We start from the raw sequence: 27,069 nt of genomic DNA, 5'->3' as shown, positions 1-27,069 counted from the left end.
CGTTTTTTTGGTGACCTCCACCGTGCGATGTGTATGAATGTGACCAGAATGACAGCTTCTCTGAGCCAGGCAAATTCATTTATCAGGGTCATTATAATGGATATATCCAAAGAAATGGCAATATAATCCTAGGTAAAACAAACAAAAGTGCAGACAGTTTTCTGTCATTTCAGCTGCTTGATGTGATTGTGTGATAGATTTAGTTGGCTGGCTAGCAAAGGAAAAGTAGCTAGCCTGCATAGCTACAGTGCATTCGGAAAGTATTCAGACCCCTTACTTTTTTCCACATTTTGTTACGTTACAGCCTTATTCTGAAAACGGATTAAGTCAAATAAAATCTATCTACACACAATACCCCATAATGACAAAGCGATAACATATCATTTTTAATTCATAAAAAAAGATTTAAAAAATACCTTATTTACATACGTTTTCAGACCCTTTGCTATGAGTCTGGAAATTGAGCTCAGGTCCATCCTGTTTCCATTGATCATCCTTGAGATGTTTCTACAACTTGATTGGAGTCCACCTGTGGTAAATTCAATGGATTGGTCATGATTTGAAAAGGCACACACCTGTCTGTCTATATAAGGTTCCACAGTTGACAGTGCATGTCAGAGCATAAACTAAGCCATGAGGTGGAAGGAATTGTCCCTAGAGCTCCGAGACAGGATTGTGTCGAGGCACAGACGTGGGGAAGGGTACCGATACATTTCTGCAGCATTGAAGGTACCCAAGAACACAGTGGCTTCCATCATTCTTAAAAGGAAGAAGTTTGGAACCACCAAGACTCTTCCAAGAGCCGGCTGCTCAGCCAAACCATCCCTACGGTGAATCAGCCCTTATTCAGGAGTTATTCACACGATAATTCCCGGGATCTCAAGCCTTATTGCTTAGTTAATGGACTAAGTCATTTCTGACTTCATTTGGTTCTGAGAGCGATAAATGCCCCACCCACCCACCCACCCAGCCAAAGTCACACCCTTAGTATCCTACTCACGCAGTTTCCGTAGTGTAGTGGTTTTCACGTTTGCCTAACACGCGAAAGGTCCCCAGTTCCAGACCGGGCGGAAACACATTTTAACAAATTAGATAGTAATCCTATTCACTTAGGGCTCGATCCCAATTTAGGAATTCATGCTTTTCCTACGCACTTCTCAGTATTTGCTATTCAGACTTACCCTTTTAAGTCGCGTAACGCACTCTGCTGGGGTGGCTAGCTTGGGCGCTCTGAATAAATTCCTGCTACGTGTGGTCTGAGTTCCATAATGATTCAAATAGGCTACATGTCCCAAATTATTGCAATACTTTAGCTTAATATGATTCACTAATGCTAGCAACCCTCAGGAACAATTCACAAGGATGTGACAGATTAAAGAAAGGTCAACGGAATGAAAGTATGCCAAAATAAATGTATGTGGCTGTTACTGACAGTGGCTCCCGATAGTGGCTAATATTTAACATGATACAAATTGTCAAATAAAACTGGGGAAAGCCCCACAGTGGAGGTGTCATAATACCCATAAAACCTAGCGGTCAAACAGGGAAATGGTTCCAACCATTTTTCCACCATTCATTTTTCCCATATGGGATTTTAGAAACACTTAAAATAATACATTTGTAGTTCTTTATGATAGCCACATTAGCAGTTAATTAGCATTTAATTTTGGGGGGGTAAATACAGGCGAATATTTTTTATAAAAGTCACCTTGTCCGAGAGAGAATTACACGGTTACCATGCCAGGGTAAGCCAACAAGAAACACAGGCCTTTTTTAACTGTTTTTAAAATCCCCTGTGGGGAATATGAATGGTGGAAAAACGATTGGAACCATTTCCCTGTTCGACCGCTAGTTCTTATGGGTATTATGACTCCTACTGTGGTACTCTATTTGGGATATTATGGGCGGTAGACTTGTGGGCATTCCTAACATTTTCCATGACTTCCACTCTTTTTCTTGTAGTTTCTGTAGTGTAGTGGTTATCACGTTCGCCTCACACGCGAAAGGTCCCCGGTTCGAAACCGGGCGGAAACAAATTTTAACAAAACAGATAGTGATGACAGAAACAGGGTCATAACTGAAAAAAACGAAACAAATACATAGGCCTGCAGAATACATGAATAGACCAGTCTTAGACATGTCTTTCAATAACCAGAGGCAGATAGTGATAAGTGAAAAAAAACTAAACAAATACATGAATAGACCAGTCTTAGACATGTCTTTCATTAACCAGAGGCAGATAGTGATAACTGAAAAAAACGAAACAAATACATAGGCCTGCAGAATACATGAATAGACCAGTCTTAGACATGTCTTTCAATAACCAGAGGCAATGCAATGTTATAAAACAGGTTGTTTGGATCCTGGATGCTAATTGGTTAATAGCAGGGAGTTGAAGCACCACCATCCCAGCATTCTGCAGGTAGTGCCTGTTAGCGGTTCCATTAGATTTATAAATGCGCATCCACTGTTCCACGGCCCAGCCAGTCAATTTATAAACTTCATCTCCCCTGGAAAAATGTGTCTAGACCAATGGTATTCAAACCTTTTCAGCAGGGACACCATTTTTTCCTCCAGAATTTCTGGGGTCCCCATTTTTTTGCAATCATTTCTTGTGATCCCACCCCAAATACAACTTTAAAATCGGTACGTTACATTTTTTTTTACATCAACAAATAACCTTCAATTACCCAATCAAATACTTTTTTTCTAATTAACTTTCTCAAAAACGTTTCTATATTGTCTCGTACAATAATCTGTACTCGTAATTTTTTGTTCCTAAATAATGAATATATATATCCCCACTGCAGTCCCCCCGACCCCGACTTTAAATATCACTGGTCTAGACAATATTTCCCAATGCCCCTAGGCTAGCATATGGTTTGAAACAGTTGAGGTTTGTCTAAACCTTGCTGTCTGCCTCTCCAACCTGTGGATCAATGTTGCCGTTTTTTTGATGACCTCCACCGTGCGATGTGTATGAATGTGACCAGAATGACAGCTTCTCTGAGCCAGGCAAATTCATTTATCAGGGTCATTATAATGGATATATCCAAAGAAATGGCAATATAATCCTAGGTAAAACAAACAAAAGTACAGACAGTTTTCTGTCATTTCAGCTGCTTGATGTGATTGTGTGATAGATTTAGTTGGCTGGCTAGCAAAGGAAAAGTAGCTAGCCTGCATAGCTACAGTGCATTCGGAAAGTATTCAGACCCCTTACTTTTTTCCACATTTTGTTACGTCACAGCCTTATTCTGAAAACGGATTAAGTCAAATAAAATCTATCTACACACAATACCCCATAATGACAAAGCGATAACATATCATTTTTAATTCATAAAAAAAGATTTAAAAAATACCTTATTTACATACGTTTTCAGACCCTTTGCTATGAGTCTGGAAATTGAGCTCAGGTCCATCCTGTTTCCATTGATCATCCTTGAGATGTTTCTACAACTTGATTGGAGTCCACCTGTGGTAAATTCAATGGATTGGTCATGATTTGAAAAGGCACACACCTGTCTGTCTATATAAGGTTCCACAGTTGACAGTGCATGTCAGAGCATAAACTAAGCCATGAGGTGGAAGGAATTGTCCCTAGAGCTCCGAGACAGGATTGTGTCGAGGCACAGACGTGGGGAAGGGTACCGATACATTTCTGCAGCATTGAAGGTACCCAAGAACACAGTGGCTTCCATCATTCTTAAAAGGAAGAAGTTTGGAACCACCAAGACTCTTCCAAGAGCCGGCTGCTCAGCCAAACCATCCAAACGGTGAATCAGCCCTTATTCAGGAGTTATTCACACGATAATTCCCGGGATCTCAAGCCTTATTGCTTAGTTAATGGACTAAGTCATTTCTGACTTCATTTGGTTCTGAGAGCGATAAATGCCCCACCCACCCACCCACCCAGCCAAAGTCACACCCTTAGTATCCTACTCATGCAGTTTCCGTAGTGTAGCGGTTGTCACGTTCGCCTAACACGCGAAAGGTCCCCGGTTCGAGACCCGGCGGAAACACATTTTAACAAATTAGATAGTACACCTATTCACTTAGGGCTCGATCCCAATTTAGGAATTCATGCTTTTCCTACCCACTTCTCAGTATTTGCTATTCAGACTTACCCTTTTAAGTCGCGTAACGCACTCTGCTGGGGTGGCTAGCTTGGGCGCTCTGAATAAATTCCTGCTACGTGTGGTCTGAGTTCCATAATGATTCAAATAGGCTACATGTCCCAAATTATTGCAATACTTTAGCTTAATATGATTCACTAATGCTAGCAACCCTCAGGAACAATTCACAAGGATGTGACAGATTAAAGAAAGGTCAACGGAATGAAAGTATGCCAAAATAAATGTATGTGGCTGTTACTGACAGTGGCTCCCGATAGTGGCTAATATTTAACATGATACAAATTGTCAAATAAAACTGGGGAAAGCCCCACAGTGGAGGTGTCATAATACCCATAAAACCTAGCGGTCAAACAGGGAAATGGTTCCAACCATTTTTCCACCATTCATTTTTCCCATATGGGATTTTAGAAACACTTAAAATAATACATTTGTAGTTCTTTATGATAGCCACATTAGCAGTTAATTAGCATTTAATTTTGGGGGGGTAAATACAGGCGAATATTTTTTATAAAAGTCACCTTGTCCGAGAGAGAATTACACGGTTACCATGCCAGGGTAAGCCAACAAGAAACACAGGCCTTTTTTAACTGTTTTTAAAATCCCCTGTGGGGAATATGAATGGTGGAAAAACGATTGGAACCATTTCCCTGTTCGACCGCTAGTTCTTATGGGTATTATGACTCCTACTGTGGTACTCTATTTGGGATATTATGGGCGGTAGACTTGTGGGCATTCCTAACATTTTCCATGACTTCCACTCTTTTTCATGTAGTTTCTGTAGTGTAGTGGTTATCACGTTCGCCTCACACGCGAAAGGTCCCCGGTTCGAAACCGGGCGGAAACAAATTTTAACAAAACAGATAGTGATGACAGAAACAGGGTCATAACTGAAAAAAACGAAACAAATACATAGGCCTGCAGAATACATGAATAGACCAGTCTTAGACATGTCTTTCAATAACCAGAGGCAGATAGTGATAAGTGAAAAAAAACTAAACAAATACATGAATAGACCAGTCTTAGACATGTCTTTCATTAACCAGAGGCAGATAGTGATAACTGAAAAAAACGAAACAAATACATAGGCCTGCAGAATACATGAATAGACCAGTCTTAGACATGTCTTTCAATAAGCAGAGGCAATGCAATGTTATAAAACAGGTTGTTTGGATCCTGGATGCTAATTGGTTAATAGCAGGGAGTTGAAGCACCACCATCCCAGCATTCTGCAGGTAGTGCCTGTTAGCGGTTCCATTAGATTTATAAATGCGCATCCACTGTTCCACGGCCCAGCCAGTCAATTTATAAACTTCATCTCCCCTGGAAAAATGTGTCTAGACCAATGGTATTCAAACCTTTTCAGCAGGGACACCATTTTTTCCTCCAGAATTTCTGGGGTCCCCATTTTTTTGCAATCATTTCTTGTGATCCCACCCCAAATACAACTTTAAAATCGGTACGTTACATTTTTTTTTACATCAACAAATAACCTTCAATTACCCAATCAAATACTTTTTTTCTAATTAACTTTCTCAAAAACGTTTCTATATTGTCTCGTACAATAATCTGTACTCGTAATTTTTTGTTCCTAAATAATGAATATATATATCCCCACTGCAGTCCCCCCGACCCCGACTTTAAATATCACTGGTCTAGACAATATTTCCCAATGCCCCTAGGCTAGCATATGGTTTGAAACAGTTGAGGTTTGTCTAAACCTTGCTGTCTGCCTCTCCAACCTGTGGATCAATGTTGCCGTTTTTTTGATGACCTCCACCGTGCGATGTGTATGAATGTGACCAGAATGACAGCTTCTCTGAGCCAGGCAAATTCATTTATCAGGGTCATTATAATGGATATATCCAAAGAAATGGCAATATAATCCTAGGTAAAACAAACAAAAGTGCAGACAGTTTTCTGTCATTTCAGCTGCTTGATGTGATTGTGTGATAGATTTAGTTGGCTGGCTAGCAAAGGAAAAGTAGCTAGCCTGCATAGCTACAGTGCATTCGGAAAGTATTCAGACCCCTTACTTTTTTCCACATTTTGTTACGTCACAGCCTTATTCTGAAAACGGATTAAGTCAAATAAAATCTATCTACACACAATACCCCATAATGACAAAGCGATAACATATCATTTTTAATTCATAAAAAAAGATTTAAAAAATACCTTATTTACATACGTTTTCAGACCCTTTGCTATGAGTCTGGAAATTGAGCTAAGGTCCATCCTGTTTCCATTGATCATCCTTGAGATGTTTCTACAACTTGATTGGAGTCCACCTGTGGTAAATTCAATGGATTGGTCATGATTTGAAAAGGCACACACCTGTCTGTCTATATAAGGTTCCACAGTTGACAGTGCATGTCAGAGCATAAACTAAGCCATGAGGTGGAAGGAATTGTCCCTAGAGCTCCGAGACAGGATTGTGTCGAGGCACAGACGTGGGGAAGGGTACCGATACATTTCTGCAGCATTGAAGGTACCCAAGAACACAGTGGCTTCCATCATTCTTAAAAGGAAGAAGTTTGGAACCACCAAGACTCTTCCAAGAGCCGGCTGCTCAGCCAAACCATCCAAACGGTGAATCAGCCCTTATTCAGGAGTTATTCACACGATAATTCCCGGGATCTCAAGCCTTATTGCTTAGTTAATGGACTAAGTCATTTCTGACTTCATTTGGTTCTGAGAGCGATAAATGCCCCACCCACCCACCCACCCAGCCAAAGTCACACCCTTAGTATCCTACTCACGCAGTTTCCGTAGTGTAGCGGTTATCACGTTCGCCTAACACGCGAAAGGTCCCCGGTTCGAGACCGGGCGGAAACACATTTTAACAAATTAGATAGTACACCTATTCACTTAGGGCTCGATCCCAATTTAGGAATTCATGCTTTTCCTACGCACTTCTCAGTATTTGCTATTCAGACTTACCCTTTTAAGTCGCGTAACGCACTCTGCTGGGGTGGCTAGCTTGGGCGCTCTGAATAAATTCCTGCTATGTGTGGTCTGAGTTCCATAATGATTCAAATAGGCTACATGTCCCAAATTATTGCAATACTTTAGCTTAATATGATTCACTAATGCTAGCAACCCTCAGGAACAATTCACAAGGATGTGACAGATTAAAGAAAGGTCAACGGAATGAAAGTATGCCAAAATAAATGTATGTGGCTGTTACTGACAGTGGCTCCCGATAGTGGCTAATATTTAACATGATACAAATTGTCAAATAAAACTGGGGAAAGCACCACAGTGGAGGTGTCATAATACCCATAAAACCTAGCGGTCAAACAGGGAAATGGTTCCAACCATTTTTCCACCATTCATTTTTCCCATATGGGATTTTAGAAACACTTAAAATAATACATTTGTAGTTCTTTATGATAGCCACATTAGCAGTTAATTAGCATTTAATTTTGGGGGGGTAAATACAGGCGAATATTTTTTATAAAAGTCACCTTGTCCGAGAGAGAATTACACGGTTACCATGCCAGGGTAAGCCAACAAGAAACACAGGCCTTTTTTAACTGTTTTTAAAATCCCCTGTGGGGAATATGAATGGTGGAAAAACCATTGGAACCATTTCCCTGTTCGACCGCTAGTTCTTATGGGTATTATGACTCCTACTGTGGTACTCTATTTGGGATATTATGGGCGGTAGACTTGTGGGCATTCCTAACATTTTCTATGACTTCCACTCTTTTTCTTGTAGTTTCTGTAGTGTAGTGGTTATCACGTTCGCCTCACACGCGAAAGGTCCCCGGTTCGAAACCGGGCGGAAACAAATTTTAACAAAACAGATAGTGATGACAGAAACAGGGTCATAACTGAAAAAAACGAAACAAATACATAGGCCTGCAGAATACATGAATAGACCAGTCTTAGACATGTCTTTCAATAACCAGAGGCAGATAGTGATAAGTGAAAAAAAACTAAACAAATACATAGGCCTACAGAATACATGAATAGACCAGTCTTAGACATGTCTTTCATTAACCAGAGGCAGATAGTGATAACTGAAAAAAACGAAACAAATACATAGGCCTGCAGAATACATGAATAGACCAGTCTTAGACATGTCTTTCAATAACCAGAGGCAATGCAATGTTATAAAACAGGTTGTTTGGATCCTGGATGCTAATTGGTTAATAGCAGGGAGTTGAAGCTCCACCATCCCAGCATTCTGCAGGTAGTGCCTGTTAGCGGTTCCATTAGATTTATAAATGCGCATCCACTGTTCCACGGCCCAGCCAGTCAATTTATAAACTTCATCTCCCCTGGAAAAATGTGTCTAGACCAATGGTATTCAAACCTTTTCAGCAGGGACACCATTTTTTCCTCCAGAATTTCTGGGGTCCCCATTTTTTTGCAATCATTTCTTGTGATCCCACCCCAAATACAACTTTAAAATCGGTACGTTACATTTTTTTTTACATCAACAAATAACCTTCAATTACCCAATCAAATACTTTTTTTCTAATTAACTTTCTCAAAAACGTTTCTATATTGTCTCGTACAATAATCTGTACTCATAATTTTTTGTTCCTAAATAATGAATATATATATCCCCACTGCAGTCCCCCCGACCCCGACTTTAAATATCACTGGTCTAGACAATATTTCCCAATGCCCCTAGGCTAGCATATGGTTTGAAACAGTTGAGGTTTGTCTAAACCTTGCTGTCTGCCTCTCCAACCTGTGGATCAATGTTGCCGTTTTTTTGGTGACCTCCACCGTGCGATGTGTATGAATGTGACCAGAATGACAGCTTCTCTGAGCCAGGCAAATTCATTTATCAGGTTCATTATAATGGATATATCCAAAGAAATGGCAATATAATCCTAGGTAAAACAAACAAAAGTGCAGACAGTTTTCTGTCATTTCAGCTGCTTGATGTGATTGTGTGATAGATTTAGTTGGCTGGCTAGCAAAGGAAAAGTAGCTAGCCTGCATAGCTACAGTGCATTCGGAAAGTATTCAGACCCCTTACTTTTTTCCACATTTTGTTACGTTACAGCCTTATTCTGAAAACGGATTAAGTCAAATAAAATCTATCTACACACAATACCCCATAATGACAAAGCGATAACATATCATTTTTAATTCATAAAAAAAGATTTAAAAAATACCTTATTTACATACGTTTTCAGACCCTTTGCTATGAGTCTGGAAATTGAGCTCAGGTCCATCCTGTTTCCATTGATCATCCTTGAGATGTTTCTACAACTTGATTGGAGTCCACCTGTGGTAAATTCAATGGATTGGTCATGATTTGAAAAGGCACACACCTGTCTGTCTATATAAGGTTCCACAGTTGACAGTGCATGTCAGAGCATAAACTAAGCCATGAGGTGGAAGGAATTGTCCCTAGAGCTCCGAGACAGGATTGTGTCGAGGCACAGACGTGGGGAAGGGTACCGATACATTTCTGCAGCATTGAAGGTACCCAAGAACACAGTGGCTTCCATCATTCTTAAAAGGAAGAAGTTTGGAACCACCAAGACTCTTCCAAGAGCCGGCTGCTCAGCCAAACCATCCAAACGGTGAATCAGCCCTTATTCAGGAGTTATTCACACGATAATTCCCGGGATCTCAAGCCTTATTGCTTAGTTAATGGACTAAGTCATTTCTGACTTCATTTGGTTCTGAGAGCGATAAATGCCCCACCCACCCACCCACCCAGCCAAAGTCACACCCTTAGTATCCTACTCACGCAGTTTCCGTAGTGTAGCGGTTATCACGTTCGCCTAACACGCGAAAGGTCCCCGGTTCGAGACCGGGCGGAAACACATTTTAACAAATTAGATAGTACACCTATTCACTTAGGGCTCGATCCCAATTTAGGAATTCATGCTTTTCCTACGTACTTCTCAGTATTTGCTATTCAGACTTACCCTTTTAAGTCGCGTAACGCACTCTGCTGGGGTGGCTAGCTTGGGCGCTCTGAATAAATTCCTGCTACGTGTGGTCTGAGTTCCATAATGATTCAAATAGGCTACATGTCCCAAATTATTGCAATACTTTAGCTTAATATGATTCACTAATGCTAGCAACCCTCAGGAACAATTCACAAGGATGTGACAGATTAAAGAAAGGTCAACGGAATGAAAGTATGCCAAAATAAATGTATGTGGCTGTTACTGACAGTGGCTCCCGATAGTGGCTAATATTTAACATGATACAAATTGTCAAATAAAACTGGGGAAAGCACCACAGTGGAGGTGTCATAATACCCATAAAACCTAGCGGTCAAACAGGGAAATGGTTCCAACCATTTTTCCACCATTCATTTTTCCCATATGGGATTTTAGAAACACTTAAAATAATACATTTGTAGTTCTTTATGATAGCCACATTAGCAGTTAATTAGCATTTAATTTTGGGGGGGTAAATACAGGCTAATATTTTTTATAAAAGTCACCTTGTCCGAGAGAGAATTACACGGTTACCATGCCAGGGTAAGCCAACAAGAAACACAGGCCTTTTTTAACTGTTTTTAAAATCCCCTGTGGGGAATATGAATGGTGGAAAAACGATTGGAACCATTTCCCTGTTCGACCGCTAGTTCTTATGGGTATTATGACTCCTACTGTGGTACTCTATTTGGGATATTATGGGCGGTAGACTTGTGGGCATTCCTAACATTTTCCATGACTTCCACTCTTTTTCTTGTAGTTTCTGTAGTGTAGTGGTTATCACGTTCGCCTCACACGCGAAAGGTCCCCGGTTCGAAACCGGGCGGAAACAAATTTTAACAAAACAGATAGTGATGACAGAAACAGGGTCATAACTGAAAAAAACGAAACAAATACATAGGCCTGCAGAATACATGAATAGACCAGTCTTAGACATGTCTTTCAATAACCAGAGGCAGATAGTGATAAGTGAAAAAAAAACTAAACAAATACATAGGCCTACAGAATACATGAATAGACCAGTCTTAGACATGTCTTTCATTAACCAGAGGCAGATAGTGATAACTGAAAAAAACGAAACAAATACATAGGCCTGCAGAATACATGAATAGACCAGTCTTAGACATGTCTTTCAATAACCAGAGGCAATGCAATGTTATAAAACAGGTTGTTTGGATCCTGGATGCTAATTGGTTAATAGCAGGGAGTTGAAGCACCACCATCCCAGCATTCTGCAGGTAGTGCCTGTTAGCGGTTCCATTAGATTTATAAATGCGCATCCACTGTTCCACGGCCCAGCCAGTCAATTTATAAACTTCATCTCCCCTGGAAAAATGTGTCTAGACCAATGGTATTCAAACCTTTTCAGCAGGGACACCATTTTTTCCTCCAGAATTTCTGGGGTCCCCATTTTTTTGCAATCATTTCTTGTGATCCCAGCCCAAATACAACTTTAAAATCGGTACGTTACATTTTTTTTTACATAAACAAATAACCTTCAATTACCCAATCAAATACTTTTTTTCTAATTAACTTTCTCAAAAACGTTTCTATATTGTCTCGTACAATAATCTGTACTCATAATTTTTTGTTCCTAAATAATGAATATATATATCCCCACTGCGGTCCCCCCGACCCCGACTTTAAATATCACTGGTCTAGACAATATTTCCCAATGCCCCTAGGCTAGCATATGGTTTGAAACAGTTGAGGTTTGTCTAAACCTTGCTGTCTGCCTCTCCAACCTGTGGATCAATGTTGCCGTTTTTTTGGTGACCTCCACCGTGCGATGTGTATGAATGTGACCAGAATGACAGCTTCTCTGAGCCAGGCAAATTCATTTATCAGGTTCATTATAATGGATATATCCAAAGAAATGGCAATATAATCCTAGGTAAAACAAACAAAAGTGCAGACAGTTTTCTGTCATTTCAGCTGCTTGATGTGATTGTGTGATAGATTTAGTTGGCTGGCTAGCAAAGGAAAAGTAGCTAGCCTGCATAGCTACAGTGCATTCGGAAAGTATTCAGACCCCTTACTTTTTTCCACATTTTGTTACGTTACAGCCTTATTCTGAAAACGGATTAAGTCAAATAAAATCTATCTACACACAATACCCCATAATGACAAAGCGATAACATATCATTTTTAATTAATAAAAAAAGATTTAAAAAATACCTTATTTACATACGTTTTCAGACCCTTTGCTATGAGTCTGGAAATTGAGCTCAGGTCCATCCTGTTTCCATTGATCATCCTTGAGATGTTTCTACAACTTGATTGGAGTCCACCTGTGGTAAATTCAATGGATTGGTCATGATTTGAAAAGGCACACACCTGTCTGTCTATATAAGGTTCCACAGTTGACAGTGCATGTCAGAGCATAAACTAAGCCATGAGGTGGAAGGAATTGTCCCTAGAGCTCCGAGACAGGATTGTGTCGAGGCACAGACGTGGGGAAGGGTACCGATACATTTCTGCAGCATTGAAGGTACCCAAGAACACAGTGGCTTCCATCATTCTTAAAAGGAAGAAGTTTGGAACCACCAAGACTCTTCCAAGAGCCGGCTGCTCAGCCAAACCATCCCTACGGTGAATCAGCCCTTATTCAGGAGTTATTCACACGATAATTCCCGGGATCTCAAGCCTTATTGCTTAGTTAATGGACTAAGTCATTTCTGACTTCATTTGGTTCTGAGAGCGATAAATGCCCCACCCACCCACCCAGCCAAAGTCACACCCTTAGTATCCTACTCACGCAGTTTCCGTAGTGTAGCGGTTATCACGTTCGCCTAACACGCGAAAGGTCCCCGGTTTAAGACCGGGCGGAAACACATATTAACAAATTAGATAGTACACCTATTCACTTAGGGCTCGATCCCAATTTAGGAATTCATGCTTTTCCTACGCACTTCTCAGTATTTGCTATTCAGACTTACCCTTTTAAGTCGCGTAACGCACTCTGCTGGGGTGGCTAGCTTGGGCGCTCTGAATAAATTCCTGCTACGTGTGGTCTGAGTTCCATAATGATTCAAATAGGCTACATGTCCCAAATTATTGCAATACTTTAGCTTAATATGATTCACTAATGCTAGCAACCCTCAGGAACAATTCACAAGGATGTGACAGATTAAAGAAAGGTCAACGGAATGAAAGTATGCCAAAATAAATGTATGTGGCTGTTACTGACAGTGGCTCCCGATAGTGGCTAATATTTAACATGATACAAATTGTCAAATAAAACTGGGGAAAGCCCCACAGTGGAGGTGTCATAATACCCATAAAACCTAGCGGTCAAACAGGGAAATGGTTCCAACCATTTTTCCACCATTCATTTTTCCCATATGGGATTTTAGAAACACTTAAAATAATACATTTGTAGTTCTTTATGATAGCCCCATTAGCAGTTAATTAGCATGTAATTTTGGGGGGGTAAATACAGGAGAATATTTTTTATAAAAGTCACCTTGTCCGAGAGAGAATTACACGGTTACCATGCCAGGGTAAGCCAACAAGAAACACAGGCCTTTTTTAACTGTTTTTAAAATCCCCTGTGGGGAATATGAATGGTGGAAAAACGATTGGAACCATTTCCCTGTTCGACCGCTAGTTCTTATGGGTATTATGACTCCTACTGTGGTACTCTATTTGGGATATTATGGGCGGTAGACTTGTGGGCATTCCTAACATTTTCCATGACTTCCACTCTTTTTCTTGTAGTTTCTGTAGTGTAGTGGTTATCACGTTCGCCTCACACGCGAAAGGTCCCCGGTTCGAAACCGGGCGGAAACAAATTTTAACAAAACAGATAGTGATGACAGAAACAGGGTCATAACTGAAAAAAACGAAACAAATACATAGGCCTGCAGAATACATGAATAGACCAGTCTTAGACATGTCTTTCAATAACCAGAGGCAGATAGTGATAAGTGAAAAAAAAACTAAACAAATACATAGGCCTACAGAATACATGAATAGACCAGTCTTAGACATGTCTTTCATTAACCAGAGGCAGATAGTGATAACTGAAAAAAACGAAACAAATACATAGGCCTGCAGAATACATGAATAGACCAGTCTTAGACATGTCTTTCAATAACCAGAGGCAATGCAATGTTATAAAACAGGTTGTTTGGATCCTGGATGCTAATTGGTTAATAGCAGGGAGTTGAAGCACCACCATCCCAGCATTCTGCAGGTAGTGCCTGTTAGCGGTTCCATTAGATTTATAAATGCGCATCCACTGTTCCACGGCCCAGCCAGTCAATTTATAAACTTCATCTCCCCTGGAAAAATGTGTCTAGACCAATGGTATTCAAACCTTTTCAGCAGGGACACCATTTTTTCCTCCAGAATTTCTGGGGTCCCCATTTTTTTGCAATCATTTCTTGTGATCCCAGCCCAAATACAACTTTAAAATCGGTACGTTACATTTTTTTTTACATAAACAAATAACCTTCAATTACCCAATCAAATACTTTTTTTCTAATTAACTTTCTCAAAAACGTTTCTATATTGTCTCATACAATAATCTGTACTCATAATTTTTTGTTCCTAAATAATGAATATATATATCCCCACTGCAGTCCCCCCGACCCCGACTTTAAATATCACTGGTCTAGACAATATTTCCCAATGCCCCTAGGCTAGCATATGGTTTGAAACAGTTGAGGTTTGTCTAAACCTTGCTGTCTGCCTCTCCAACCTGTGGATCAATGTTGCCGTTTTTTTGGTGACCTCCACCGTGCGATGTGTATGAATGTGACCAGAATGACAGCTTCTCTGAGCCAGGCAAATTCATTTATCAGGTTCATTATAATGGATATATCCAAAGAAATGGCAATATAATCCTAGGTAAAACAAACAAAAGTGCAGACAGTTTTCTGTCATTTCAGCTGCTTGATGTGATTGTGTGATAGATTTAGTTGGCTGGCTAGCAAAGGAAAAGTAGCTAGCCTGCATAGCTACAGTGCATTCGGAAAGTATTCAGACCCCTTACTTTTTTCCACATTTTGTTACGTTACAGCCTTATTCTGAAAACGGATTAAGTCAAATAAAATCTATCTACACACAATACCCCATAATGACAAAGCGATAACATATCATTTTTAATTCATAAAAAAAGATTTAAAAAATACCTTATTTACATACGTTTTCAGACCCTTTGCTATGAGTCTGGAAATTGAGCTCAGGTCCATCCTGTTTCCATTGATCATCCTTGAGATGTTTCTACAACTTGATTGGAGTCCACCTGTGGTAAATTCAATGGATTGGTCATGATTTGAAAAGGCACACACCTGTCTGTCTATATAAGGTTCCACAGTTGACAGTGCATGTCAGAGCATAAACTAAGCCATGAGGTGGAAGGAATTGTCCCTAGAGCTCCGAGACAGGATTGTGTCGAGGCACAGACGTGGGGAAGGGTACCGATACATTTCTGCAGCATTGAAGGTACCCAAGAACACAGTGGCTTCCATCATTCTTAAAAGGAAGAAGTTTGGAACCACCAAGACTCTTCCAAGAGCCGGCTGCTCAGCCAAACCATCCAAACGGTGAATCAGCCCTTATTCAGGAGTTATTCACACGATAATTCCCGGGATCTCAAGCCTTATTGCTTAGTTAATGGACTAAGTCATTTCTGACTTCATTTGGTTCTGAGAGCGATAAATGCCCCACCCACCCACCCATCCAGCCAAAGTCACACCCTTAGTATCCTACTCACGCAGTTTCCGTAGTGTAGCGGTTATCACGTTCGCCTAACACGCGAAAGGTCCCCGGTTCGAGACCGGGCGGAAACACATTTTAACAAATTAGATAGTACACCTATTCACTTAGGGCTCGATCCCAATTTAGGAATTCATGCTTTTCCTACGCACTTCTCAGTATTTGCTATTCAGACTTACCCTTTTAAGTCGCGTAACGCACTCTGCTGGGGTGGCTAGCTTGGGCGCTCTGAATAAATTCCTGCTACGTGTGGTCTGAGTTCCATAATGATTCAAATAGGCTACATGTCCCAAATTATTGCAATACTTTAGCTTAATATGATTCACTAATGCTAGCAACCCTCAGGAACAATTCACAAGGATGTGACAGATTAAAGAAAGGTCAACGGAATGAAAGTATGCCAAAATAAATGTATGTGGCTGTTACTGACAGTGGCTCCCGATAGTGGCTAATATTTAACATGATACAAATTGTCAAATAAAACTGGGGAAAGCCCCACAGTGGAGGTGTCATAATACCCATAAAACAGGGAAATGGTTCCAACCATTTTTCCACCCTTCATTTTTCCCATATTGGATTTTAGAAACACTTAAAATAATACATTTGTAGTTCTTTATGATAGCCACATTAGCAGTTAATTAGCATGTAATTTTGGGGGGGTAAATACAGGCGAATATTTTTTATAAAAGTCACCTTGTCCGAGAGAGAATTACACGGTTACCATGCCAGGGTAAGCCAACAAGAAACACAGGCCTTTTTTAACTGTTTTTAAAATCCCCTGTGGGGAATATGAATGGTGGAAAAACGATTGGAACCATTTCCCTGTTCGACCGCTAGTTCTTATGGGTATTATGACTCCTACTGTGGTACTCTATTTGGGATATTATGGGCGGTAGACTTGTGGGCATTCCTAACATTTTCCATGACTTCCACTCTTTTTCTTGTAGTTTCTGTAGTGTAGTGGTTATCACGTTCGCCTCACACGCGAAAGGTCCCCGGTTCGAAACCGGGCGGAAACAAAATTTAACAAAACAGATAGTGATGACAGAAACAGGGTCATAACTGAAAAAAACGAAACAAATACATAGGCCTGCAGAATACATGAATAGACCAGTCTTAGACATCTCTTTCAATAACCAGAGGCAGATAGTGATAAGTGAAAAAAAACTAAACAAATACATAGGCCTACAGAATACATGAATAGACCAGTCTTAGACATGTCTTTCATTAACCAGAGGCAGATAGTGATAACTGAAAAAAACGAAACAAATACATAGGCCTGCAGAATACATGAATAGACCAGTCTTAGACATGTCTTTCAATAACCAGAGGCAATGCAATGTTATAAAACAGGTTGTTTGGATCCTGGATGCTAATTGGTTAATAGCAGGGAGTTGAAGCACCACCATCCCAGCATTCTGCAGGTAGTGCCTGTTAGCGGTTCCATTAGATTTATAAATGCGCATCCACTGTTCCACGGCCCAGCCAGTCAATTTATAAACTTCATCTCCCCTGGAAAAATGTGTCTAGACCAATGGTATTCAAACCTTTTCAGCAGGGACACCATTTTTTCCTCCAGAATTTCTGGGGTCCCCATTTTTTTGCAATCATTTCTTGTGATCCCACCCCAAATACAACTTTAAAATCGGTACGTTACATTTTTTTTTACATCAACAAATAACCTTCAATTACCCAATCAAATACTTTTTTTCTAATTAACTTTCTCAAAAACGTTTCTATATTGTCTCGTACAATAATCTGTACTCATAATTTTTTGTTCCTAAATAATGAATATATATATCCCCACTGCAGTCCCCCCGACCCCGACTTTAAATATCACTGGTCTAGACAATATTTCCCAATGCCCCATGGCTAGCATATGGTTTGAAACAGTTGAGGTTTGTCTAAACCTTGCTGTCTGCCTCTCCAACCTGTGGATCAATGTTGCCGTTTTTTTGGTGACCTCCACCGTGCGATGTGTATGAATGTGACCAGAATGACAGCTTCTCTGAGCCAGGCAAATTCATTTATCAGGTTCATTATAATGGATATATCCAAAGAAATGGCAATATAATCCTAGGTAAAACAAACAAAAGTGCAGACAGTTTTCTGTCATTTCAGCTGCTTGATGTGATTGTGTGATAGATTTAGTTGGCTGGCTAGCAAAGGAAAAGTAGCTAGCCTGCATAGCTACAGTGCATTCGGAAAGTATTCAGACCCCTTACTTTTTTCCACATTTTGTTACGTTACAGCCTTATTCTGAAAACGGATTAAGTCAAATAAAATCTATCTACACACAATACCCCATAATGACAAAGCGATAACATATCATTTTTAATTCATAAAAAAAGATTTAAAAAATACCTTATTTACATACGTTTTCAGACCCTTTGCTATGAGTCTGGAAATTGAGCTCAGGTCCATCCTGTTTCCATTGATCATCCTTGAGATGTTTCTACAACTTGATTGGAGTCCACCTGTGGTAAATTCACTGGATTGGTCATGATTTGAAAAGGCACACACCTGTCTGTCTATATAAGGTTCCACAGTTGACAGTGCATGTCAGAGCATAAACTAAGCCATGAGGTGGAAGGAATTGTCCCTAGAGCTCCGAGACAGGATTGTGTCGAGGCACAGACGTGGGGAAGGGTACCGATACATTTCTGCAGCATTGAAGGTACCCAAGAACACAGTGGCTTCCATCATTCTTAAAAGGAAGAAGTTTGGAACCACCAAGACTCTTCCAAGAGCCGGCTGCTCAGCCAAACCATCCAAACGGTGAATCAGCCCTTATTCAGGAGTTATTCACACGATAATTCCCGGGATCTCAAGCCTTATTGCTTAGTTAATGGACTAAGTCATTTCTGACTTCATTTGGTTCTGAGAGCGATAAATGCCCCACCCACCCACCCAGCCAAAGTCACACCCTTAGTATCCTACTCACGCAGTTTCCGTAGTGTAGCGGTTATCACGTTCGCCTAACACGCGAAAGGTCCCCGGTTCGAGACCGGGCGGAAACACATTTTAACAAATTAGATAGTACACCTATTCACTTAGGGCTCGATCCCAATTTAGGAATTCATGCTTTTCCTACGCACTTCTCAGTATTTGCTATTCAGACTTACCCTTTTAAGTCGCGTAACGCACTCTGCTGGGGTGGCTAGCTTGGGCGCTCTGAATAAATTCCTGCTACGTGTGGTCTGAGTTCCATAATGATTCAAATAGGCTACATGTCCCAAATTATTGCAATACTTTAGCTTAATATGATTCACTAATGCTAGCAACCCTCAGGAACAATTCACAAGGATGTGACAGATTAAAGAAAGGTCAACGGAATGAAAGTATGCCAAAATAAATGTATGTGGCTGTTACTGACAGTGGCTCCCGATAGTGGCTAATATTTAACATGATACAAATTGTCAAATAAAACTGGGGAAAGCCCCACAGTGGAGGTGTCATAATACCCATAAAACCTAGCGGTCAAACAGGGAAATGGTTCCAACCATTTTTCCACCATTCATTTTTCCCATATTGGATTTTAGAAACACTTAAAATAATACATTTGTAGTTCTTTATGATAGCCACATTAGCAGTTAATTAGCATGTAATTTTGGGGGGGTAAATACAGGCGAATATTTTTTATAAAAGTCACCTTGTCTGAGAGAGAATTACACGGTTACCATGCCAGGGTAAGCCAACAAGAAACACAGGCCTTTTTTAACTGTTTTTAAAATCCCCTGTGGGGAATATGAATGGTGGAAAAACGATTGGAACCATTTCCCTGTTCGACCGCTAGTTCTTATGGGTATTATGACTCCTACTGTGGTACTCTATTTGGGATATTATGGGCGGTAGACTTGTGGGCATTCCTAACATTTTCCATGACTTCCACTCTTTTTCTTGTAGTTTCTGTAGTGTAGTGGTTATCACGTTCGCCCCACACGAGAAAGGTCCCCGGTTCGAAACCGGGCGGAATCAAATTTTAACAAAACAGATAGTGATGACAGAAACTGGGTCATAATTAAAAAAAACGAAACAAATACATAGGCCTGCAGAATACATGAATAGACCAGTCTTAGACATGTCTTTCAATAACCAGAGGCAGATAGTGATAAGTGAAAAAAAACTAAACAAATACATAGGCCTACAGAATACATGAATAGACCAGTCTTAGACATGTCTTTCATTAACCAGAGGCAGATAGTGATAACTGAAAAAAACGAAACAAATACATAGGCCTGCAGAATACATGAATAGACCAGTCTTAGACATGTCTTTCAATAACCAGAGGCAATGCAATGTTATAAAACAGGTTGTTTGGATCCTGGATGCTAATTGGTTAATAGCAGGGAGTTGAAGCACCACCATCCCAGCATTCTGCAGGTAGTGCCTGTTAGCGGTTCCATTAGATTTATAAATGCGCATCCACTGTTCCACGGCCCTGCCAGGCAATTTATAAACTTCATCTCCCCTGGAAAAATGTGTCTAGACCAATGGTATTCAAACCTTTTCAGCAGGGACACCATTTTTTCCTCCAGAATTTCTGGGGTCCCCATTTTTTTGCAATCATTTCTTGTGATCCCACCCCAAATACAACTTTAAAATCGGTACGTTACATTTTTTTTTACATCAACAAATAACCTTCAATTACCCAATCAAATACTTTTTTTCTAATTAACTTTCTCAAAAACGTTTCTATATTGTCTCGTACAATAATCTGTACTCATAATTTTTTGTTCCTAAATAATGAATATATATATCCCCACTGCAGTCCCCCCGACCCCGACTTTAAATATCACTGGTCTAGACAATATTTCCCAATGCCCCTAGGCTAGCATATGGTTTGAAACAGTTGAGGTTTGTCTAAACCTTGCTGTCTGCCTCTCCAACCTGTGGATCAATGTTGCCGTTTTTTTGGTGACCTCCACCGTGCGATGTGTATGAATGTGACCAGAATGACAGCTTCTCTGAGCCAGGCAAATTCATTTATCAGGGTCATTATAATGGATATATCCAAAGAAATGGCAATATAATCCTAGGTAAAACAAACAAAAGTGCAGACAGTTTTCTGTCATTTCAGCTGCTTGATGTGATTGTGTGATAGATTTAGTTGGCTGGCTAGCAAAGGAAAAGTAGCTAGCCTGCATAGCTACAGTGCATTCGGAAAGTATTCAGACCCCTTACTTTTTTCCACATTTTGTTACGTTACAGCCTTATTCTGAAAACGGATTAAGTCAAATAAAATCTATCTACACACAATACCCCATAATGACAAAGCGATAACATATCATTTTTAATTCATAAAAAAAGATTTTAAAAATACCTTATTTACATACGTTTTCAGACCCTTTGCTATGAGTCTGGAAATTGAGCTCAGGTCCATCCTGTTTCCATTGATCATCCTTGAGATGTTTCTACAACTTGATTGGAGTCCACCTGTGGTAAATTCAATGGATTGGTCATGATTTGAAAAGGCACACACCTGTCTGTCTATATAAGGTTCCACAGTTGACAGTGCATGTCAGAGCATAAACTAAGCCATGAGGTGGAAGGAATTGTCCCTAGAGCTCCGAGACAGGTTTGTGTCGAGGCACAGACGTGGGGAAGGGTACGATACATTTCTACAGCATTGAAGGTACCCAAGAACATAGTGGCTTCCATCATTCTTAAAAGGAAGAAGTTTGGAACCACCAAGACTCTTCCAAGAGCCGGCTGCTCAGCCAAACCATCCCTACGGTGAATCAGCCCTTATTCAGGAGTTATTCACACGATAATTCCCGGGATCTCAAGCCTTATTGCTTAGTTAATGGACTAAGTCATTTCTGACTTCATTTGGTTATGAGAGCGATAAATGCCCCACCCACCCACCCACCCAGCCAAAGTCACACCCTTAGTGTCCTACTCACGCAGTTTCCGTAGTTTAGCGGTTATCACGTTTGCCTAACACGCGAAAGGTCCCCGGTTCGAGACCGGGCGGAAACACATTTTAACAAATTAGATAGTACACCTATTCACTTAGGGCTCGATCCCAATTTAGGAATTCATGCTTTTCCTACGCACTTCTCAGTATTTGCTATTCAGACTTACCCTTTTAAGTCGCGTAACGCACTCTGCTGGGGTGGCTAGCTTGGGCGCTCTGAATAAATTCCTGCTACGTGTGGTCTGAGTTCCATAATGATTCAAATAGGCTACATGTCCCAAATTATTGCAATACTTTAGCTTAATATGATTCACTAATGCTAGCAACCCTCAGGAACAATTCACAAGGATGTGACAGATTAAAGAAAGGTCAACGGAATGAAAGTATGCCAAAATAAATGTATGTGGCTGTTACTGACAGTGGCTCCCGATAGTGGCTAATATTTAACATGATACAAATTGTCAAATAAAACTGGGGAAAGCCCAACAGTGGAGGTGTCATAATACCCATAAAACCTAGCGGTCAAACAGGGAAATGGTTCCAACCATTTTTCCACCATTCATTTTTCCCATATGGGATTTTAGAAACACTTAAAATAATACATTTGTAGTTCTTTATGATAGCCACATTAGCAGTTAATTAGCATTTAATTTTGGGGGGGTAAATACAGGCGAATATTTTTTATAAAAGTCACCTTGTCCGAGAGAGAATTACACGGTTACCATGCCAGGGTAAGCCAACAAGAAACACAGGCCTTTTTTAACTGTTTTTAAAATCCCCTGTGGGGAATATGAATGGTGGAAAAACGATTGGAACCATTTCCCTGTTCGACCGCTAGTTCTTATGGGTATTATGACTCCTACTGTGGTACTCTATTTGGGATATTATGGGCGGTAGACTTGTGGGCATTCCTAACATTTTCCATGACTTCCACTCTTTTTCTCGTAGTTTCTGTAGTGTAGTGGTTATCACGTTCGCCCCACACGAGAAAGGTCCCCCGGTCGAAACCGGGCGGAAACAAATTTTAACAAAACAGATAGTGATGACAGAAACAGGGTCATAACTGAAAAAAACGAAACAAATACATAGGCCTACAGAATACATGAATAGACCAGTCTTAGACATGTCTTTCATTAACCAGAGGCAGATAGTGATAACTGAAAAAAACGAAACAAATACATAGGCCTGCAGAATACATGAATAGACCAGTCTTAGACATGTCTTTCAATAACCAGAGGCAATGCAATGTTATAAAACAGGTTGTTTGGATCCTGGATGCTAATTGGTTAATAGCAGGGAGTTGAAGCACCACCATCCCAGCATTCTGCGGGTAGTGCCTGTTAGCGGTTCCATTAGATTTATAAATGCGCATCCACTGTTCCACGGCCCTGCCAGGCAATTTATAAACTTCATCTCCCCTGGAAAAATGTGTCTAGGCCAATGGTATTCAAACCTTTTCAGCAGGGACACCATTTTTTCCTCCAGAATTTCTGGGGTCCCCATTTTTTTGCAATCATTTCTTGTGATCCCACCCCAAATACAACTTTAAAATCGGTACGTTACATTTTTTTTTACATCAACAAATAACCTTCAATTACCCAATCAAATACTTTTTTTCTAATTAACTTTCTCAAAAACGTTTCTATATTGTCTCATACAATAATCTGAACTCATAATTTTTTGTTCCTAAATAATGAATATATATATCCCCACTGCAGTCCCCCCGACCCCGACTTTAAATATCACTGGTCTAGACAATATTTCCCAATGCCCCTAGGCTAGCATATGGTTTGAAACAGTTAAGGTTTGTCTAAACCTTGCTGTCTGCCTCTCCAACCTGTGGATCAATGTTGCCGTTTTTTTGGTGACCTCCACCGTGCGATGTGTATGAATGTGACCAGAATGACAGCTTCTCTGAGCCAGGCAAATTCATTTATCAGGGTCATTATAATGGATATATCCAAAGAAATGGCAATATAATCCTAGGTAAAAAAAACAAAAGTGCAGACAGTTTTCTGTCATTTCAGCTGCTTGATGTGATTGTGCCTTATTCTGAAAACGGATTAAGTCAAATAAAATCTATCTACACACAATACCCCATAATGACAAAGCGATAACATATCATTTTTAATTCATAAAAAAAGATTTAAAAAATACCTTATTTACAAACGTTTTCAGACCCTTTGCTATGAGTCTGGAAATTGAGCTCAGGTCCATCCTGTTTCCATTGATCATCCTTGAGATGTTTCTACAACTTGATTGGAGTCCACCTGTGGTAAATTCAATGGATTGGTCATGATTTGAAAAGGCACACACCTGTCTGTCTATATAAGGTTCCACAGTTGACAGTGCATGTCAGAGCATAAACTAAGCCATGAGGTGGAAGGAATTGTCCCTAGAGCTCCGAGACAGGATTGTGTCGAGGCACAGACGTGGGGAAGGGTACCGATACATTTCTGCAGCATTGAAGGTACCCAAGAACACAGTGGCTTCCATCATTCTTAAAAGGAAGAAGTTTGGAACCACCAAGACTCTTCCAAGAGCCGGCTGCTCAGCCAAACCATCCCTACGGTGAATCAGCCCTTATTCAGGAGTTAATCACACGATAATTCCCGGGATCTCAAGCCTTATTGCTTAGTTAATGGACTAAGTCATTTCTGACTTCATTTGGTTCTGAGAGCGATAAATGCCCCACCCACCCACCCACCCAGCCAAAGTCACACCCTTAGTATCCTACTCACGCAGTTTCCGTAGTGTAGCGGTTATCACGTTTGCCTAACACGCGAAAGGTCCCCGGTTCGAGACCGGGCGGAAACACATTTTAACAAATTAGATAGTACACCTATTCACTTAGGGCTCGATCCCAATTTAGGAATTCATGCTTTTCCTACGCACTTCTCAGTATTTGCTATTCAGACTTACCCTTTTAAGTCGCGTAACGCACTCTGCTGGGGTGGCTAGCTTGGGCGCTCTGAATAAATTCCTGCTACGTGTGGTCTGAGTTCCATAATGATTCAAATAGGCTACATGTCCCAAATTATTGCAATACTTTAGCTTAATATGATTCACTAATGCTAGCAATCCTCAGGAACAATTCACAAGGATGTGACAGATTAAAGAAAGGTCAACGGAATGAAAGTATGCCAAAATAAATGTATGTGGCTGTTACTGACAGTGGCTCCCGATAGTGGCTAATATTTAACATGATACAAATTGTCAAATAAAACTGGGGAAAGCCCCACAGTGGAGGTGTCATAATACCCATAAAACCTAGCGGTCAAACAGGGAAATGGTTCCAACCATTTTTCCACCATTCATTTTTCCCATATGGGATTTTAGAAACACTTAAAATAATACATTTGTAGTTCTTTATGATAGCCACATTAGCAGTTAATTAGCATTTAATTTTGGGGGGGTAAATACAGGCGAATATTTTTTATAAAAGTCACCTTGTCCGAGAGAGAATTACACGGTTACCATGCCAGGGTAAGCCAACAAGAAACACAGGCCTTTTTTAACTGTTTTTAAAATCCCCTGTGGGGAATATGAATGGTGGAAAAACGATTGGAACCATTTCCCTGTTCGACCGCTAGTTCTTATGGGTATTATGACTCCTACTGTGGTACTCTATTTGGGATATTATGGGCGGTAGACTTGTGGGCATTCCTAACATTTTCCATGACTTCCACTCTTTTCCTTGTAGTTTCTGTAGTGTAGTGGTTATCACGTTCGCCTCACACGCGAAAGGTCCCCGGTTCGAAACCGGGTGGAAACAAATTTTAACAAAACAGATAGTGATGACAGAAACAGGGTCATAACTGAAAAAAACGAAACAAATACATAGGCCTGCAGAATACATGAATAGACCAGTCTTAGACATGTCTTTCAATAACCAGAGGCAGATAGTGATAAGTGAAAAAAAACTAAACAAATACATAGGCCTACAGAATACATGAATAGACCAGTCTTAGACATGTCTTTCATTAACCAGAGGCAGATAGTGATAACTGAAAAAAACGAAACAAATACATAGGCCTGCAGAATACATGAATAGACCAGTCTTAGACATGTCTTTCAATAACCAGAGGCAATGCAATGTTATAAAACAGGTTGTTTGGATCCTGGATGCTAATTGGTTAATAGCAGGGAGTTGAAGCACCACCATCCCAGCATTCTGCAGGTAGTGCCTGTTAGCGGTTCCATTAGATTTATAAATGCGCATCCACTGTTCCACGGCCCAGCCAGTCAATTTATAAACTTCATCTCCCCTGGAAAAATGTGTCTAGACCAATGGTATTCAAACCTTTTCAGCAGGGACACCATTTTTTCCTCCAGAATTTCTGGGGTCCCCATTTTTTTGCAATCATTTCTTGTGATCCCACCCCAAATACAACTTTAAAATCGGTACGTTACATTTTTTTTTACATCAACAAATAACCTTCAATTACCCAATCAAATACTTTTTTTCTAATTAACTTTCTCAAAAACGTTTCTATATTGTCTCGTACAATAATCTGTACTCATAATTTTTTGTTCCTAAATAATGAATATATATATCCCCACTGCAGTCCCCCCGACCCCGACTTTAAATATCACTGGTCTAGACAATATTTCCCAATGCCCCTAGGCTAGCATATGGTTTGAAACAGTTGAGGTTTGTCTAAACCTTGCTGTCTGCCTCTCCAACCTGTGGATCAATGTTGCCGTTTTTTTGGTGACCTCCACCGTGCGATGTGTTTGAATGTGACCAGAATGACAGCTTCTCTGAGCCAGGCAAATTCATTTATCAGGTTCATTATAATGGATATATCCAAAGAAATGGCAATATAATCCTAGGTAAAACAAACAAAAGTGCAGACAGTTTTCTGTCATTTCAGCTGCTTGATGTGATTGTGTGATAGATTTAGTTGGCTGGCTAGCAAAGGAAAAGTATCTAGCCTGCATAGCTACAGTGCATTCGGAAAGTATTCAGACCCCTTACTTTTTTCCACATTTTGTTACGTTACAGCCTTATTCTGAAAACGGATTAAGTCAAATAAAATCTATCTACACACAATACCCAATAATGACAAAGCGATAACATATCATTTTTAATTCATAAAAAAAGATTTAAAAAATACCTTATTTACATACGTTTTCAGACCCTTTGCTATGAGTCTGGAAATTGAGCTCAGGTCCATCCTGTTTCCATTGATCATCCTTGAGATGTTTCTACAACTTGATTGGAGTCCACCTGTGGTAAATTCAATGGATTGGTCATGATTTGAAAAGGCACACACCTGTCTGTCTATATAAGGTTCCACAGTTGACAGTGCATGTCAGAGCATAAACTAAGCCATGAGGTGGAAGGAATTGTCCCTAGAGCTCC

At 40.2% G+C, this 27,069-nt stretch overlaps 13 non-coding genes across 13 annotated transcripts; all 13 read left to right on the top strand.

The window, feature by feature from the left end:
* The first annotated feature begins 1,961 nt into the window (after positions 1-1,961).
* On the top strand, positions 1,962-2,034 carry trnav-cac (transfer RNA valine (anticodon CAC)). Its single transcript has one exon. It is a non-coding gene; the product is annotated as a tRNA-Val (tRNA).
* Positions 2,035-4,907: 2,873 nt separating this feature from the next.
* trnav-cac (transfer RNA valine (anticodon CAC)) lies at positions 4,908-4,980 on the top strand. The gene has a single exon. It is a non-coding gene; the product is annotated as a tRNA-Val (tRNA).
* A 1,915-nt stretch (positions 4,981-6,895) lies between these two features.
* On the top strand, positions 6,896-6,968 carry trnav-aac (transfer RNA valine (anticodon AAC)). The gene has a single exon. It is a non-coding gene; the product is annotated as a tRNA-Val (tRNA).
* Positions 6,969-7,853: 885 nt separating this feature from the next.
* Positions 7,854-7,926, top strand: trnav-cac (transfer RNA valine (anticodon CAC)). Its single transcript has one exon. It is a non-coding gene; the product is annotated as a tRNA-Val (tRNA).
* A 1,932-nt stretch (positions 7,927-9,858) lies between these two features.
* Positions 9,859-9,931, top strand: trnav-aac (transfer RNA valine (anticodon AAC)). The gene has a single exon. It is a non-coding gene; the product is annotated as a tRNA-Val (tRNA).
* An 885-nt stretch (positions 9,932-10,816) lies between these two features.
* On the top strand, positions 10,817-10,889 carry trnav-cac (transfer RNA valine (anticodon CAC)). Its single transcript has one exon. It is a non-coding gene; the product is annotated as a tRNA-Val (tRNA).
* Positions 10,890-12,818: 1,929 nt separating this feature from the next.
* trnav-aac (transfer RNA valine (anticodon AAC)) lies at positions 12,819-12,891 on the top strand. The gene has a single exon. It is a non-coding gene; the product is annotated as a tRNA-Val (tRNA).
* Positions 12,892-13,776: 885 nt separating this feature from the next.
* On the top strand, positions 13,777-13,849 carry trnav-cac (transfer RNA valine (anticodon CAC)). The gene has a single exon. It is a non-coding gene; the product is annotated as a tRNA-Val (tRNA).
* A 1,933-nt stretch (positions 13,850-15,782) lies between these two features.
* Positions 15,783-15,855, top strand: trnav-aac (transfer RNA valine (anticodon AAC)). The gene has a single exon. It is a non-coding gene; the product is annotated as a tRNA-Val (tRNA).
* Positions 15,856-16,727: 872 nt separating this feature from the next.
* Positions 16,728-16,800, top strand: trnav-cac (transfer RNA valine (anticodon CAC)). The gene has a single exon. It is a non-coding gene; the product is annotated as a tRNA-Val (tRNA).
* Positions 16,801-18,728: 1,928 nt separating this feature from the next.
* On the top strand, positions 18,729-18,801 carry trnav-aac (transfer RNA valine (anticodon AAC)). Its single transcript has one exon. It is a non-coding gene; the product is annotated as a tRNA-Val (tRNA).
* Positions 18,802-24,445: 5,644 nt separating this feature from the next.
* On the top strand, positions 24,446-24,518 carry trnav-aac (transfer RNA valine (anticodon AAC)). The gene has a single exon. It is a non-coding gene; the product is annotated as a tRNA-Val (tRNA).
* Positions 24,519-25,403: 885 nt separating this feature from the next.
* Positions 25,404-25,476, top strand: trnav-cac (transfer RNA valine (anticodon CAC)). The gene has a single exon. It is a non-coding gene; the product is annotated as a tRNA-Val (tRNA).
* Positions 25,477-27,069: the final 1,593 nt, after the last annotated feature.

This window comes from Salmo salar, chromosome 14 (genome assembly GCF_965601325.2).
Source record: "Salmo salar chromosome 14, fSalSal1, whole genome shotgun sequence".
NCBI classification, from domain to species: domain Eukaryota; kingdom Metazoa; phylum Chordata; class Actinopteri; order Salmoniformes; family Salmonidae; genus Salmo; species Salmo salar.
The sequence above is the reverse complement of the archived record's forward strand: the minus strand, read 5'-3'. Positions and strand labels throughout refer to the sequence as shown.